Below are 5,845 nucleotides of genomic sequence, written 5' to 3' on the forward strand. Positions count from 1 at the left end.
CTCAGCTTTCTTTATAGTCTAACTCTCACATCCATACATGACTACTGGAAAAACCATAGCCTTGACTAGACAGACCTTTGTTGGCAAAGTAATGTCTCTGCTTTTTAATATGCTGTCTAGGTTGGTCATAACTTTCCTTCCAAGGAGTAAGCGTCTTTTAATTTCATGGCTGCAATCACCATCTGCAGTGATTTTGGAGCCCAAAAAAATAAAGCCAGCCACTGGTTCCCCATCTAATGGGATGCAACAGATAACTGAATCACACACTGAATAAATGCTACACAAAGAAATAGGAAACTGCCTTGAAGGAAATAATCTTTTGAAGGTTTTGCAACTTTTCTTCTCACTTATTTCACTTGGGAGGATTTCTTCCCCCTAGTCTGCTGTCCATGGCTCTGTTTCACATCCTGGGGAGGTTTTGCCATGTATGAGCACATATACCCACTCATTATTCATGGGACATTCAAAACATTTTAAAAACAGGAATTGGAATATAACTTTCCAAAAATAAAAACACAGAATTTGTAAGATACAGTATGAGTGTCCTAAAGCATCCTTCCAAATACAGAAGTTGATTTTTTTCCCCATATATTACTTTATTTGCAATGAAGCCTTCCTAGTTTTGTTACCAGTGGACTTTCTTTACTTGGTGAGGTGAACTGTCAGCCAAGGTGAGGTGAAGAATGGCTATGATAAAGGCACCAGCAGGCAGAAATCACTTTACACTTTGCAAAGGGCACAACCACCTGCTAGGGCTGGAGCCAGGAAAAGAGTTATAACCACAGCTTCCAATCTGAATATTTACAGAGTGTCAACCAAGTCCAGTGTTTGGACCTACACTGCTACTATCCAAAAATAATTTTGCCGTACACCCATTTTTAACTCCTATATCCAACTCAAATCACCATAAATAATTTTTAAGTGTATATTTCACATCCCTATTCTTTCCTCTTCTGTAGGGGAAAAAAACCCACTTTGATAAAGGAGAAGCAGTTGAACCAAAGAATCTGCAAACAAAAAGAAATATGGCCCCATATCTATAGTGTTGATGAAAATGTGTAGATCACAGTTGGGAGTGGGTAGTTATGACTAGTGTAAGTGTGTGATTAGTTGCCCAGTCGTGTCCAACTGTTTGTGATGCCATGGACTGTAGCCCACCAGGCTCCTCTGTCCATGGGATTCTCCAGGCAAGAATACTGGAGTGGGTTGCCATTCCATTCTCCAGGGGATCTTTCCAACCCAGGGATTGAACCCACGTCTCCTGCATTACAGGCGAATTCTTCGCCAACTGAGCCACCAGGGAAGCCCCGGTTATGACTAGGCTTGAAGTTAAATAGATGATCCAGCCCCACCTGATTTTAAGCAAAGGACCACTATGATCAAGACTACACATTTAAGTTTGCATTTGGCCGAGAGCACTGTGGTAGCTCCTTTCCAAATATGTTCCCTCTCCACCCCGACAATGAGCCTCATCTCCTGTTTATGCCTTGTCTGATCTTCTCCCCTTGAATCTTTTTTTTTCTCTCCTTGAATCTGGAATAGTCCTATGCTTGCTATTGATCAATAAAATGTTACCAAAAATGATGTTACATAACTTTCAAGGCTAGCTTCCTTTTTATTTTTGGCTGTGTTCCGTCTTCATTCCTGCATGGGCTAGTTGCAGCAAGCAGGGATAACTCTTCATTGCAGCACACAGATTCCCATCGCAGCGGCTTCTCCTGTTGTGGAGCACGGGCTCTAGGGCTCATGGGCTTCAGTAGTTGTGGTTCCTAGGTTCTAGACCACAGGCTCAATAGATGTGGCCCACAGGCTTAGTTGCTCCGAGACCTGTGGGATCTTCCCAACCCAGGGACCTAACCTGTGTCTCCTGCATTGGCAGCAGATTCTTTACCACTGAGCTACCAGAGAAGCCCCAAGGCTAGCTTCTGCCTTGGACTCTTAGAAAGCTGACTCTGATAAAATTCAGATCAACTGGCAGAGGGATGAGCAGACACTCATTTGCTGATGTGAACAAAAACCATTGATATGATCCACTGACTTAGACTGACTTACTAAAAATTGTCGAAGTGGCCATTGTTATACAGTGTAAACTTGACCTAGATTTCACCCAGTGGAGCTTATGAGCATAAATGGATGAGCTCACACTCCTGGATATTTATGATATGAGCCACAGACTGAGACTACATATATATATTATATATTCTTGAGATTTGTTTCTGTTATTGGAATGGAACTGGGAGTTGAGTTCAGGTTTGCTCAGTTAAATACAGGAAACTTCCCTTGGATTTTATCAAGTCTTCTTAAACATCACAAGATGTCTTCTTAAATACATCACAAGACCTTGTAGAAAGTATCACTATTTTTTACCAGTGAGTGAGTGAAAGTCACTCAGTCATGTCTGACTCTTTGCTATCCCATGGACTATACAGTCCATGGAATTCTCCAGGCAAGAATACTGTAGTGGGTAGCCTTTCCCTTGAATTATCCATAAGAATGGGCTTCCCAGGTGGAACTAGTGGTAAAGAACCTGCCTGCTAATGCAGGAGACGAGAGATAGGGCTTCAATCCCTGGCTGGGGAAGATCCCTTGGAGAAGGAAATGGGAACCCACTCCAGTATTCTTGCCTGGAGAATCCCATGGAGAGAGGAACCTGGAGAGTTACAATCCATGGGGTTGCAAAGAGTTGGACACAGGAGCCTGGAGAGTTACAGTCCATGGGGTTGCAAAGAGTTGGACACAGGAGCCTGGAGAGTTACAGTCCACGGGGTGCAAAGAGTTGGACACAACTAAAGCAACTTAGCATGCACACACACATCCAAAAGAACTCTAAGGTGGCTCAAACTTCACCAAGTACAGAATTTTACTGTTCTTTGAACAAAGTGAGTATGTAATTTAATGAGGCTTCTAACATTAGGTGATCTAAAGTAGGAGGTACCAGAATAATCCAAATGATTACTCCATCTGCCTAAGTGAGTAGATTTGTAACCTATGTTCTCCTTGCAGGGATCAAGGAATAAACAGGTGCTTAATATTTAAAATGTTCTTCCTGAAGGAAAACAATAAGAAGAGCACCTCATAAAGTGTGCCATCTTATAAGGGTTCTTGCCATCTAATCAAACCAAAGAATTGATGCTCTCAAATTGTGGTGCTAGAGAAGACTCTTAAGAGTCTCTTGGACAGTAAGAAGATCAAACCAGTCAGTCCTAAAAGAAATCAACCCTGAATATTCATCAGAAGGACTGATACCTAAGCTCCAATACTTTGGCCACCTGATTCAAAGAGCTAACTCATTGGAAAAGACCCTGATGCTGGGAAAGATTGAGGGCAGGGGGAGAAAGGGGCAGCAGAGGAGGAGATGGTTGGATGGCATCATCGACTCAATGGACATGACTTTGCGCAAACTCCAGAAGATAGTGAAGGACAGGGAAGCCTGTCGTTCTGCAGTCCATGGGGTTGCAAAGAGTAGGATATGACTTTGTGACTGAACAACAGCAATCAAACCTCTCAACCTTTCTTCGAGCTTACAGGCAAAGTGGTATCTAATTTTTTAGAGAAAAAAATGAAATGACATCAGGAGGAAAACAAAGTCAGACAAATTAAGAAAGAATCCTTTGGTTAAATAATTGGCACACACTCTTCAAAAACGTAATACCACAAAAACAGGTAGAAGGTTTATTTTCTATTTATTCTCCAATAAAACAGACAACCATAACAACAAAGGCATGCATGACTCTTTATTGGGCTATTTCTCCATAAAACCAAGACAAAACTTTTTTGAAAACTGTAGAAATTTGCAAATGGGCTAGATATTCAGTTCAGTTCAGTCGCTCAGTTGTTTCCGACTCTTTGTGACCCCATGAATTGCAGCACACCAGGCCTCCCTGTCCATCACCAACTCCCGGAGTTCACTCAGACTCACGTCCATCGAGTCAGTGATGCCATCCAGCCATCTCATCCTCTGTCGTCCCCTTCTCCTCTTGCCCCCAATCCCTCCCAGCATCAGAATCTTTTCCAATGAGTCAACTCTTTGCATGAGGTGGCCAAAGTACTGGAGTTTCAGCTTTAGCATCATTCCTTCCAAAGAAATCCCAAGGCTGATCTCCTTCAGAATTAGGTGATATCAAATTACCAAGTTTCTTCGATGTGATTTAGTTTCTAATGTGGTTGCACTGAAGAATGTCTTTGTCTTTATTTAGGCAAGAGACAGCATAGAAAGAAAGCAAAATGTTAAGAGTTACTCATTTCTTGGAGGAATGGACATGGGCGTTCACTGAACTATTCTTCCAGCTTTTCACACTGCAATGGTGCAGCCAAACGGTTCACAGTACAACAGAATGGGAAGCAGTTTTCAGACGGCACCATGTAAGGGTGCCAAGAGAGGAGAGGAAATACTATTCCTGTGTTAATTCAACAACTGCCACCCAGAGACCGGTACAACCAGAGGCACGCCTCAAAAACAGCACACTCAGCTCCCGTGCCTCAAAGCCTCTCCATTCCTCCCAGGGAGCAGCAGTTTGGTGGGACAGACTTCCTCTGAATTCTCCAGGGCAAAGGAAGAGTCAGTTCGGTTCAGTTCAGTCGCTCAGTCGTGTAGGACTCTTTGCGACCTCATGAATCGCAGCACGCCAGGCCTCCCTGTCCATCACCATCTCCCGGAGTTCACTCAGACTCATGTCCATCGAGTCAGTGATGCCATCCAGCCATCTCATCCTCTGTCGTCCCCTTCTCCTCCTGCCCCCAATCCCTCCCAGCATCAGAATCTTTTCCAATGAGTCAACTCTTCCCATGAGGTGGCCAAAGTACTGGAGTTTCAGCTTTAGCATCAGTCGTTCCAAAGAAATCCCAGGGCTGATCTCCTTCAGAATGGACTGGTTGGATCTCCTTGCAGTCCAAGGGACTCTCAAGAGTCTTCTCCAACACCACAGTTCAAAAGCATCAATTCATTGGCGCTCAGCTTTCTTCATAGTCCAACTCTCACATCCATACATGACCACAGGAAAAACCCTATAGCCTTGACTAGACGGACATTTGTTGGCAAAGTAATGCCTCTGCTTTTCAATATGCTATCTAGGTTGGTCATCACTTTTCTTCCACGGAGTAAGCGTCTTTTAATTTCATGGCTGCAATCACCATCTGCAGTGATTTTGGAGCCCCCCAAAATAAAGTCTGACACTGTTTCCACTGTTTCCCCATCTATTTCCCATGAAGTGATGGGACCAGATGCCAAGAGTACTGAGCGGCATTTCACCAGAGCGCGCGACGCCAGGGACTTACGTTCACACCCTGGACCATTGTAACCCCGACGTATCCCCACCCTCCGTTTTCTACAGATTCTAAAAGGAAAACGCGCATTTCTTACGCGAGAGCAAAAGAACTCCCCAGGGTTTCTTCTTTCCTTCCTAGCTCTGTGCGGAGTGCAATAAGTAAATCCCTCCCAGATTGCCTCGAGGCCGGGCATTTACGCAACTTGAAAATAGGGCTAGGAGAGCAAATAGGAGCGTGTCTTAAACCGAAATCCTTTCCGAAGTCGGCCACTACATCGACTCACCCCGGCTAGGCTCAACTGTAAATTGCCTACCTAGCAACCCGGTGAGTGACATGCAAACTGATGGCAAGGATCCAGAGCGCGCGCCCGGACCACCGCGGAGGGCTGGGGGCAGATCCCCGCGCCCTCTAGCTGGGTGCGGGGCTCGCGCGTGCGTACGAGCGAGCTAGCGAGGGGCTCCGCGCGCGGCGCGTGGTCTGCGCGCGCCCGGCCGTGCGTGTGGCTGCGGGAGGCTGCGTGTGCGCGCAGGGAGGGACAGTCCGCCTCCCGCCCGCGTCGGAGCAGGGTGCGCGCCCTGCG

At 45.4% G+C, this 5,845-nt stretch overlaps 1 protein-coding gene across 2 annotated transcripts in view; it reads left to right on the forward strand.

Moving 5' to 3' along the window:
• The first annotated feature begins 5,449 nt into the window (after window positions 1-5,449).
• Window positions 5,450-5,845, forward strand: part of B3GALNT1 (beta-1,3-N-acetylgalactosaminyltransferase 1 (globoside blood group)) — a 33,799-nt gene continuing 33,403 nt past the window's right edge. For both annotated transcript variants that reach the window (XM_010839830.1, XM_010839835.1), the window contains exon 1: window positions 5,450-5,589. The gene's annotated coding sequence lies outside the window, so the exon portion shown is untranslated. The remainder of the gene's footprint in view (window positions 5,590-5,845) is intronic.

Source organism: Bison bison, unplaced genomic scaffold, assembly GCF_000754665.1.
Source record: "Bison bison bison isolate TAMUID 2011002044 unplaced genomic scaffold, Bison_UMD1.0 scf7180017864135, whole genome shotgun sequence".
Taxonomy (NCBI): Eukaryota; Metazoa; Chordata; class Mammalia; order Artiodactyla; family Bovidae; genus Bison; species Bison bison.